Raw genomic sequence first — 12,063 nt, 5'->3', positions numbered from 1 at the left:
AGCACACTGCACACTGTTCTCCCCGACAGCCAGGATCTTTTTCTCACTCTGACTGAAATACCCTCCCAACCCAACAAAGCTGGAGAAGGGACCTCTGGTGAGTGTACCTTTTAAAATATAATACATGTTATAAAAGCAAGCGTTTTTTAATGATTAAGTAGCCCTGAGGACTTGGGATACATTCGTGGCCAGTACTGCTACTGGAAAAGTCTGTTAACGTGTCTGGGGATGGAGCGGAAATCCTTCAGTGACATTTCCTTGAAGCTCTCCTAGAGGTACTCTAAAAGCCTTTGCAGAAGGTTTCTGGGGAGAGCAGCCTTATTCTATCCTCCATGGTAGAACACTTTACCACACCATGCTAGTAGCAAATAATCTGGTATCATTGCATGACAAAACCTGGTAGCGTTTGGTCCCGGTGTTTGCTGGCATTCAAGCAACATCTGTTCTTTATCTCTCTGTGTTATCCTCAGAAGAGTGATATCATTCATGGTAACCTGGTTGAAATAGGGGAATTTAATTAAGGGGACATTCAGAGGTGCCCGTTCCTACTGGGCTGTTTGCCTGTGGCTGAAAAGAAATCCTCCCCGCAGTTAGCCACGCTGGGGGAGGGGAGGCATTGGCACTGAGCTGTTTGTGTTTGGCTAGCAGGGATCTTCCCTGATACCAACCAGGCGGTGGGGGGAGGGGAAAAGTGATCATCCCAGAGAATTGGATGGGGGGACGGGGTTAGTTTGGTTTCTGCTGCTGCATGTTAACAGGAAACCGCAGCACTAACTGGCCAACTCAACGGGCTTTGCTTGGTATGGGAAAGGAGGGCGCTACTGTTATGAAGGTTGCAGAAGCTGAAAGACTATCGCTTACCATGGCTGCCTGTAAGCCGAATTCTGTTGCCCGGTCCTGCGTGTGTGATTTCTAACACCAAAGCCGCAGGCACTCAATATAAGATGCAAAATGCGACCTTGTACCAAAATCACATGTGCTATGTAATGTGAATAGTGTTGTTCATTGTGAAAGAGTACAGTCATTGTTCTGTAAAATGTATCTTTTTAAATACTTCACTCCCTTTTTTTCTTCTAGCAGCTGCAAATGTTTCAAGCCTCCCTCCTCCATCCCAAAAGCTATCTCAGATAATGCAGCGAAAAAAACGCACGCGTGATGACATGTTCTCTGAACTCATGCAGTCGTCCGGCACTGACAGAGTTGTGTGGAGGGATACAATAGCAGAGTACAGGACAGTGGCCGATGAACATGAGGATAGATGGTGGCAGGAAGATCAGAGGAGGCATGGGGCAACACTGGGGCTACTGCCAGATCAAACGGACATGCTCCAGCGTCTGGTGGAGGTTCATGAATGGCAGCAGGATCACAGACTGCCGCTCCAGCCTCTGCTTAACCACCCTCCCTCCTCCCCAAGTTCCATAGCCTCCTCACCCAGACGCCCAAGAATACGGGGGGGGGCGGCTCCGGGCACGCAACCACTACACCCCAGTGGACATCCCAAGCAACAGAAGGCTGGCATTCAACAAGTTTTAAAGTGGTCTTTTCCTTCTCTCGTACCCTCCTCCTACATCCCACCTGAGCTACCTTGTGAGTTATCTCCCTGTTTTTATAATCAATTATTAAAGAATACATGTTTTTTAAACAATAGTGACTTTATGTCCTTTGCAAGCAAGTTGTGATTGAAAGGAGGAGGGTGGGTGGCTTACAGGGAATTTAGAGGCAACCAAGGGGGTGGGTTTTCATCAAGGAAAAACAAACAGAAGTGTCACAGAGTATCCTGGCCAGTCATGAAACTGGTTTTCAAAGCTTCTCTGATGTGCAGCACTTCCTGCTGTACTCTTCTAACCGCCCTGGTGTCTGGTTGTGCGAATTCAGTGGCCATGCAATTTGCATCAACATCCCACCATGCCATAAACGTCTCCCCCTTAGTCTCACAGAGATTGTGGAGCACACAGCAAGCTGCAATAACAATGGGAATATTGGTTTCGCTGAGGTCTGAGCGACTCAGTAAACTGCGCCAACGACCCTTTAAACGTCCAAATGCACACACTACCACCATTCTGCACTTGTTCAGCCTATAGTTGAACAGCTCCTTACTACTGTCCAGGGTGCCTGTGTATGGCTTCATGAGCCAGGGCAGTAAGGGGTAGGCTGGGTCCCCAAGAGTAACTATAGGCATTTCAACATCCCCAACAGTTATTTTCTGGTCTGAGAAGTAAATCCCTTCCTGCAGCCATTTAAACAGACCAGAGTTCCTGAAGACACGAGTGTCATGAACCTTTCCTGGCCATTCCATGTTGATGTTGGTGAAACGTCCCTTATGATCCACCAGTGCTTGCAGCACCATTGAAAAGTACCCCTTGCGGTTTATGTACTGGCTGCCCTGGTGGTCCCGTCCTAAGATAGGGATATGCATTCTGTCTATAGCCCCACCACAGTTAGGGAATCCCATTGCAGCAAAGCCATCCACTATGACCTGCACATTTCCCAGAGTCACTACCTTTGATAGCAGCAGCTTAATGATTTTGTTGGCTATTTGTATCAGCAATCCCCACAGGAGATTTGCTCACTCCAAACTGATTACTGACTGACTGGCTTTGCAAGCTTCCACAGGGCTATTGCCACTCATTTGTGAACTGTGAGGGCTGCTCTCATCTTGGGCGGTGGAGACTGCGGGAACTGTGGGATAGCTACCCACAGTGCAACGCTCCGGAAGTCGATGGTTGCCTCGGTACTGTGGACACAGTCCGCCGACTGTCAACTGTATAAAAACGCTTTCTACAAAACTGACTTCTATAAATTCGACCTAATTTCGTAGTGCAGACAAGGCCTAAGTGAGCTTCAGGCTCATTGACTTATTGCTATGAACTTTCAAAAGTGTTTGAAGCTTATTGTCCTACTTTACAAGTTTGATCCTGGGTTTCTTGCACACTTCTTACTCTCAATAAAGAAAAAAATCAATAGGCTAATGTAACAGAAATTGGAAGAGTGACATACAACAGCTACATTTGGTTCTAATATCTGTATTGCAATGGAAAGTCAATGGCAGTTTTAGGTGACAAAAAAGGCAGCATTTGTGCCCTACATCAGTGAATATGAAAAAATGTGAGAGAAAAATATATGTGAGAATGATTCGGGAAGAGGGGCAAAGGAAGCGAATTGTTAGCAAGCTGCACGGCATAGGATGAGATACTGGATTTGGAATCTGGGGACCTGGGCTGTATTACTGCCACTGTGATTCACCTGCTCTGCTTACCTTGGATAAGTCACATCAACCACTCTGAAAATATTTTCTCATCTGTAAAATGGGGATAATGACACTTCCATTCATTAGCACAGTGCTTTGAGATTCTTGACTGAGAACTGCTCTAACACAGGTAAATATTATTCTAGATCAGGAATGAGAGAGCTGTGACGGATTTCTTCTGATGGTCTCTTCCTGCCCTTGTTCAAGATTTACAAGACTTACAGTGGAAGATCAATAGCTGAGATAAGTAAGACCCACAAAATGTTGACTTAATTGTTAAAGGAGCCACAGAAAGCCTCTGCAGCAACCAAATTGTGTTAGAGCAGAATGTGATCTTATTTTAATACTTTTTATTTACAGCACTTACTTTCATTATATATTTAACCTTTTTAAAGTGGCCCTCTAAATACAGGACTTCCCATTTCAGTACAATTATTGTTAATCCAATACAGCTCTTGTAAATTCTGACTGTAATCACTGTAATAACCTGTCCCTGTTATTGCAACAGTAGTCCTCATTTATATTCAGTGGCTGTGCTTCACTAACAGCTACTTTACTCTGCTCTGTGTCCCACTGAAAAGACTCTGGCTCCTGTTTGGACTCTTTATACATTCTCGCAGACAGAGATTCTTTACCAGCCTGACACCAGTGACCTCACATTGGTCACTCAAAAGTGCCAAGTGTCTATTTCTTGTGAGGCTAGTCCAAACAAATGAATGGGGTGAGACTTCTGCTTCTCCCTATTGTGTCTGACCTGAACAAGCTGGAAGCTATATAAAACATCCCTTGGGATTTGGAAAGCAGAAGTAGGCACTGCAAAGAACATTTAGGGGATTGGCTGGTGCTGTCATGTGACCGATGCTAGGCAACATGTGCTATTGGCCTTCTTGGTTGCCGACAGATCAGAAGGAACATCAGTTTGTGTGTGTATGTGCAAATGAGACTGTGCTTTCTCCACAGCAGTCTGGGGGAGCTTTAGCACTTCTATTGAGGTAAGCAATAATGATGTCTCTTTATTCTAATAAATTAGCTGCCAGGAATGGATGCAGCAGGATTTTCTGCTGCACAAGCATAGAGTAAAATAGAAAAAGGGCTCCACTCTTAAATTCTGTATTTTGATTTTTTTTGATGTTTTTTAAATTCTAAATTAAATGTGATCCAAGGTGATAAATACTCAAATATGCCTAGCAATTTTCTTTGGTAATTCAAAATCATTGTATTTTATTTTAAATGTTTTACATCTTGAGAATATTAAATTATATATTAGCAAGCAGTTGCACAGACAGACATGTATTGGAAATAGTGCATAGATAAATTTCTGTCTTTATGAAGGGGTGGAGAGGGAGAGGAAGGTTGATATTAATACCTATCTTTGCATGAAAAGCATCAGGTCATTTTTACAAAGCAGGCTGTTTAAAACAAAACCTGTAAAATGCCTGCCAAGACCAGTCATTGATATGTGTTCTGAGATGCATGTTGGCAATATTAAAGCAAAGGCACAAGACTGATGCTCAATATCCTAATGGATTTGGAATCTATGGCTTGTATATTGTATTTAAAGTAGAACAGTGAATGAAAGACAGCAGCCTGTTTAAACAGGTCTTGAACTGTAGCCAATTAAAAAAGCCCATTGTAGTCCTGTGGTAGGCATACATCTTAGCCAACTGCTTCACAAGAAATAGATTTTATGTATTTCATCCAAAACTATAATGTGGACCGAATAACTGTCTATGGAAAATATTTTAATAATACACTGAAAGTGAAGTTTATACCAAAGATAATTAAAGCCATTGTTGAAAAGAATTAAAGCTGTTAAGGATTAAACTGACTTCACCACAAAAAATGAAAAGGAACCGGACTGTACTATGAATAAATGGCTGTGCAGCAAAACTACAGAATCTATAATCAAACTGAGAAAATCCTCTTTCTGTTAGTGCAGAGAGCATTCATGCATTCAGGCTACATAGATGTAGTAGCTTGTCCAGAGAAGCTGCTGTGAAAGAGAAGTTAATGTCAAAACTAAGCAGGATCAGTCTTTTAAAATCCCATAGCTCTCCCAGGAAGTAAATCAGGAGTGAGAATGTGCTTTTGATGAATGATACTGTCATCTTGCAGCTGCTGCTAAATTTTTTTAATTCAAAAGACCAGATTAAGCTGGAAAGTTCAAAAGAACAAAAAAAACAACCCCTTCACAAAAAATCCAAACCCACTAATATATAACATGCCTCTGCAGTGTTAATTCTGGGAACCAAATGCTATTGCACAAAACTAAAAAAGCTCTGACTGTTTTCCGTATGCAGAACCATTTAACCAGTAGCAGTTAAATTTCACGACTTTACCTATATAAGAAAAAGCAATACTTCTGCTAACTGGATCTAAAAGTAGTCTATTTGCTCAACTTTAACACAGAACAATCAGAATTAAAACTAGGCATGCCAACATTGAGAATGTTTTCTACTATGCTGTACTCCCCTAGTGAACTATTCTGATCTGCTTTGTTTGTAAAGCTATTGACTACTATAGCTTCCTATCATAAAGTTATTTCTGATACCATAATTAACTTATCACCAGTATAAATTTAATGCTGGCTGTTCTAATTTTCAGGGATTTTGTACCATACTTGCAGTTTGTGAGTGCCAACAATTCCTTAGAAATCCATTTGCTATTTTTCAAGGTTGAAAAACTGGGAAAATACCTATAGTCCAGTTAAAAAGAATGGAATTTGTAAACTGATGTTATCTGTGTTTGTTCCAGATATGGAATAGGTTGAACTTTTACTCTTCTCAGAGGTGTGATTTTTTTTTTAAAAAAAAGATAGAACAGGAGATATAAACAATGATAATTGCTTGATGCAAAATACCAATATGTCTTGAGCATATTAATAATGTAAAAATAAAGATCTTATGTTATCTAATATACAAATAAAAATGGACATGCAAATATTAGACACAAATCGCAGAGAAATACTTACACTAAAGATGTATTTGTGTACAGACTTTTGACACCCAGTGCTTTACAAAGTTTGAAAACACTAGGGAGGCAGTAATACTAAATGGCTTTGGTGTAGCATCTGCACTGCTACCTTCCCCTGGAGGCTTTGTACTAGGAGGCTGTACAGGGTGTATTAGGCCTAGAGGCCCCCTGCAGGAGGCCTTGTGATCCTACCACACCCTTTCCCAAAAGGAGCAGTAGAGAAGTTCTCTAGGTTGCCTAGAGTGGCTGCTGGGGAAGCAGCCAATGAGAGAGTTTCATTGAGCAACCAATTTGGGCCAGGGAGGGCCATATAAATTATGCTGCAGAGGCAGAGCCAAGCAGTTGCTGCCTGGAGCTGGAGGAGTGAGTACTGTGCTCCTGGCTGGTTGACTGACTGAAGGAGCAGCAGGACCATGGACAGATCAGTTGCTGGCAGGGACCGAGGGAGCTCCTGGCTGGCTATTAAGACTGAGCCCAGGAAGGCCCGCAGTGTCTCCAGTGAGGAAGCCCTGGGGGTACGGCCCCAAACTGGGGCTGGGAATATTTAAAGATTGAACCCAGGGAGGGGTACAGAGATACCAACAGAGAGGTCCTGGAACAGGCTTCTGGTGGACTATATACCCCAAAAGGGGTCTGTTCTGTTTCACATACAGACTGTGTGTGTGTGACTTGGCCGGAGGGCCGAGTCACTGAAAACCCACCTGAGAAATCACCAACAGGGATCACCACAAATAGAGACTGCAGGCACACACACTCGACTGGGGGATGCTTGCAAGAGAGTGTGCCACACTGTTACAGAGGCAGCTTTAAACTGAAGCATCAGCAGTGGATGGTGCCTGGCAAATGTGTTGGATCAATTTGTATCTGTGATGCCCTAGCCATGCCCCCTCTCTCTTCATAGTTGCCCAAAATTGAGATTTTTTTGGTGATGAGGGTCCCCTAAAAGAAGAGAAGTTGTTAAATGTATGCACTGCAACCTCACCTCCATGTGTACATTCTGCTGGGGCTCTAGGTTACCTCAAGCCAGCATAAGGGTAGAATCTAGCCCAGTGCAGATAAACAAATTCTCCTCTCAGGATTTGCTTATAGTATAATTTTTGGTGCTGCTGTAACTTGAGCTAATCAGTTGCCAGATAACTCAAGTTAACCACTCATGATTGTAAATTCTAGCATAGATTCTCAAAAATGTTTGTTCCTGATAATGGTTCATGGGTTTGTGTACACTACAGATCTTTAAATTGATTGTTCCAAGACACAAATGTGTGTGGAGTGTCCAGATTAGCATATACAAGTGTGTTAGTTTACTAGCATTAATTGTCAATCAATTATCTTGAGTTTAAAATCTCTAGAGTAGACATATCTCTTCAGAGTTAAGCCAGGTTGAAGAATAGTTAAACCAAAAATGTGTGTCCTGGAACAAACATCTGTGACAGAAGAGTTTACAATCTTATTAGTTAACTTGAGTTAATTGTGATCAGTTAGCTCAAGGTACAAGACCAAAAACTCTAGTATAGATGTATGCTGAACTGTTCCAGTGCAACCCCAGTGAAGTTAATGTACTTGCATTAGTGTAGCTCTGAAAAGAATTTGTCCCAAGACGTATAATGGCCACGGTGGGTAGGTAGACTAGGAAAATTAACATTAACTTTCTGACTCAAACCAACAAAAGAAACAAGGTACGTAGTTAAGGCTCCCATTTTACCCAGAACTAAAATGGGCATCTACTGTAGGTAGCTATTTCAGACACTTCTGTGCAGGACCAGATTCTACTCTTTGATCCAGTTTTCACCATGCTTATGCCCTTAAACACACGTGCCATGGCTGATTTCCTTGAGCTTATCTGGTGATAAGCACGAAGTTTGAGACTGAAATGTGATCAGTAGTTTGTAGTGCTGTCAATCCAACTCATACAATAAAGGGATAAATCCTACTATGGCTGGAGGCCGGGGGGTGGGGGGCACTGCCAGGCTTTCCCCCACTGTCAGCCAGGGCAAGATTCCTCATAGTAGATTGAGGCAGTGGACTGTGGGAGCACTTAGACTGTGCTCTTACTGAAAAAGACAGCTGTTTCTGCTGTTGCTGGATTGTGCTTGCTGCTGACCACAGCATATGTGCAAGCTAGCTGAAGCACTAGTCATGACTGTTTAACATGTTCATAGCACTCCCTTAGAGATGTGATGTGTGAGCCGGTGCAATTATTGGCCCTCTTTCATACGGCCCTCTCGAGCACCATGGAGAGATACTTGCTTTCTGGTTTTGTGGAGGAAGAGACTCCCTGTGCTCTTTGTTCCTTGTGCACCAGACAGCAGGATTTTATCCACACAATGCTGCAATGCCTCAGAGAAGTTTTGCCAGTTAAAGTTGCTGTGGGAGCCTCTCTTCAGATGTATGATCTGAAGGAAGAGACAGATAAAATGATGCCACAAGTGGGGAATGCAACAGGATGTTATGATACAGAAGCACAGAGTTTGCTGCTAGCAGCTGTGACCATTGGGGGATCCTGTTTCTAAGGAGAACTCAAGAGGAATAGTCATCGCTTATTCAGTAGCTTCTTTTACCATTTGGTTTAGTCTTTAGTTTACATTGTTTCATCATGACCTTCCATTCGTACAGTGGGGAGTCTGCAAATGAAATCCTTGTCCTGCTGTTCAGGATCGGGTATCTATTGGCTTAGTCATGTTAGTGAGGTGCTCGTAGAGAGACAGGGAACAGAGACCTATTTAAATACTCTCCATGAATGTAAAGCCAGAAACACATTCTACCATCAAGAAACACTGGCTGAGCACATTAGGGAAGCCAACATGTGATTGGTTTTGCCCAACCCACTAGCAGATGTCACAACACTCTCCAGTAGTTCCTACAAGTGATTGAAGTAACTAGCCAATTTAAGGTGAAAACTAGGCACACACTAGTAGCATGAGATTTTTCAGAATCTTTTTTCCATGTAGAGAGGCAGCATGGTCCAGTGGATCAAGCACTGGATTGGAAGTCAGCAGACCTGGATTCTGTTTCCATCTCTACCAGTGATCTGCTGGATAACCTGGGGCAAGTCATTTAAATCTCTTTGTGCCTCAGTTTCCCCATCTATAAAATGGAAATAATGATACTGACCTTCCTTTGTAAAGCAATTTGAGATTTCCGGATGGAAAGATCTATATAAGAACCAATTATTATTATTATTATTATTATTGTCATGTACAGAAGGCTATTAAAGACTCATTAGTAACCAACCCGTGTACCCAGAATATTGCTTTCAGTAGAAGATACCATAGGACTTCAATTTATTATTCATATTTATCTAGCCTTCATAGTGTAATAGATGCATCACGAATACAGATAATATATGGTTACTGCTCTCTAGGGCTTACTTCTAAGCTTAGACACAATATGTAACAAGGGGGGGAGTCACAAACAAAGGGGAGGAGGATGGGAGATCAAGGCTTACAGCAGTGAAATAGGGTTATTTTTAGGGTTATTTTTATTTTATTTGATATAAAAACTTGATAATTTAATCTAAGAATCATGTTTCTAAAATGATTGCTATAATTTGTTTTTTGTGTGCAGTGTGGCCAATAGTTGCACCATAGCTAATATTGAGGTTTCTCATGGTGCCTTCTGTTAGCCTTCTTTCCAAAAAGTGCTAATTACTTACATCTCCAATTAATGTCTGTAGTAGGATTTGTGGTTGCTCATTGCCCTTTAAAAATTAGGCCAGGTAAGTATACCTTTCCCTTCCCACCATAGTGCAGCACTGACTCTGGCAACACAGGAGAGACCAGAATATTAACCCTTCTTCCAGAGTTCTGTAAACTTCCCAACTCCCTCATTCAAGTGAAGATTCTGAGAAGACAGTTCACTATTTCTTCCTCGAGGAATGCTCAATATGGTACGACAGTACTGAGACGGTGAGGAGTGTGTCCCTATGTGTTTGGGAAGGAGGGGAATGAAAGAGGGGAAGTCAGCGAACCTTAGGAAAGGGGTGGAGAGAGAAAAAAGAGAAGGTAGGATTTTCACAAACCACCTGAGTCCCATTTTCAAAGGTGATTTAGGCACTTAGGAGCCAAGGCCTCATGGGCTTTCAATGCACACCAGAAAAGGAGGAAGGTAGAGACTAGGGGTATGTCTACACTACAAAATTAGGTCGAATTTATAGAAGTCGGTTTTGTAGAAAGCGTTTTTATACAGTTGAGTGTGTGTGTCCCCACACAAATGCTCTAAGTGCATGTAATCAGCGGAGTGCGTCCACAGTACCGAGGCAACCATTGACTTCTGGAGTGTTACACTGTGGGTAGCTATCCCACAGTTCCCGCAGTCTCCGCCACCCATTGGAATTCTGAGTAGAAATCCCAATGCCTTATGGGGCTAAAACATTGTCGCGGTTGCTTTTGGGTACATATTGTCAGGCCCCCCTTCCCTCCCTCCCTCCGTAAAGGCAACGGCAGACAATCGTTTCGCGCCTTTTTTCCTGGGTTACCCATGCAGACGCCATACCACGGCAAGCATGGAGCCCACTCAGCTAACCGTCACCGTATGTCTCCTGGGTGCTCGTGGACGTAGTACTGCATTGCTACACAGCAGCAGTTTATTGCCTTTTGGCAGCAGACAGTGCAGTATGACTGATAGCCGTCGTCAACGTAGTCCTGGCTGCTCTTTTAACCGGGCGCCTGGGCAAACATGGGAGTGACTCAGCCAGGTCATTTCCCTTGTTTCATCTCATGGCAATTGAGTCCTACCAGCAGTGCACTGTCTTTTAATCTGCAGCCAGGAGAAGACGATGGCCAGCAGTCATACTGCACCATCTTCTGCCGAGCACTCAGGAGATGACGATGGCTAGCGGTTGTACTGCACAGTCTGCTGCCAGCAAGATGTATAAAGATAGATGAAGAGGCTCAAAACAAGAAATAGACCAGATTTGTTTTGTATTCATTTTCTCCTCCCTCCCTCCCTCTGTGAAATCGGCGGCCTGCTAAACCCAGTTTTGAGTTCTATCCTTGAGGTTTTGAGTTCTATCCTTGAGACGGCCACTCAGTTTCTCGCAAAGCCACCCCCTTTGTTGATTTTAATTCCCTGTAAGCCAACCCTGTAAACCATGTTGTCAGTCGCCCCTCCCTCCGTCAGGGCAAAAGCAGACAATCATTCCACGCCTTTTTTCTGTGCAGATGCCATACCATAGCAAGCATGGAGCCCGCTCAGATCACTTTGGCAATTAGGAGCACATTAAACACCACATGCATTATCCAGCAGTATATGCAGCACCAGAACCTGGCAAAGCGAAACCAGGCGAGTAGCCGACGTCAGCGCGGTTACGAGAGTGATGAGGACATGGACACAGACTTCTCTCAAAGCACGTGCCCTGGCAATGTGGGCATCATGGTGTTAATGGGGTAGGCACAAGCGGTGGAACGCCGATTCTGGGCCTGGAAAACAAGCACAGACTGGTGGGACCGCATAGTGTTGCAGGTCTGGGATGATTCCGAGTGGCTCTGAAACTTTTGCATGCTTAAGGGCACTTTCATGGAACTTTGTGACTTGCTTTCCCCTGCCCTGAAGTGCAAGAATACCAAGATGAGAGCAGCCCTCACAGTTGAGAAGCGAGTGGCAGTAGCTTTGTGGAAGCTTGCAATGCCAGACAGCTACCAGTCAGTCGGGAATCAATTTGGAGTGGGCAAATCTACTGTGGGGGCTGCTGTGATGCAGGTAGCCAACGCAATCAAAGATCTGCTGATATCAAGGGTAGTGACCCTGGGAAATGTGCAGGTCATAGTGGATGGCTTTGCTGCAATGGGATTCCCTAACTATGGTGGGGCCATAGACAGAACCCATATCCCTATCTTGGCACTGGA

General features: G+C 43.5%; 1 protein-coding gene across 4 annotated transcripts in view; it reads left to right on the top strand.

Annotated features, from left to right (window-relative positions):
* Positions 1-12,063, top strand: part of TMEM108 (transmembrane protein 108) — a 301,039-nt gene that overhangs the window by 30,299 nt on the left and 258,677 nt on the right. The window contains exon 1 of one of the 4 annotated variants that reach the window (XM_038393185.2): positions 4,127-4,239. The exons of 2 other annotated variants lie outside the window; for them this stretch is intronic. The gene's annotated coding sequence lies outside the window, so the exon portion shown is untranslated. Of the gene's footprint in view, positions 1-4,126; positions 4,240-12,063 lie in introns of those variants that run through there. One more of the 4 variants, XM_043508911.1, reaches the window with a different exon arrangement.

The sequence above is a fragment of the Dermochelys coriacea genome, chromosome 2 (assembly GCF_009764565.3).
Source record: "Dermochelys coriacea isolate rDerCor1 chromosome 2, rDerCor1.pri.v4, whole genome shotgun sequence".
Classification (NCBI taxonomy): Eukaryota; Metazoa; Chordata; order Testudines; family Dermochelyidae; genus Dermochelys; species Dermochelys coriacea.
Note: the sequence above shows the minus strand (reverse complement) of the source record. Positions and strands in the feature narration are given on the sequence as shown.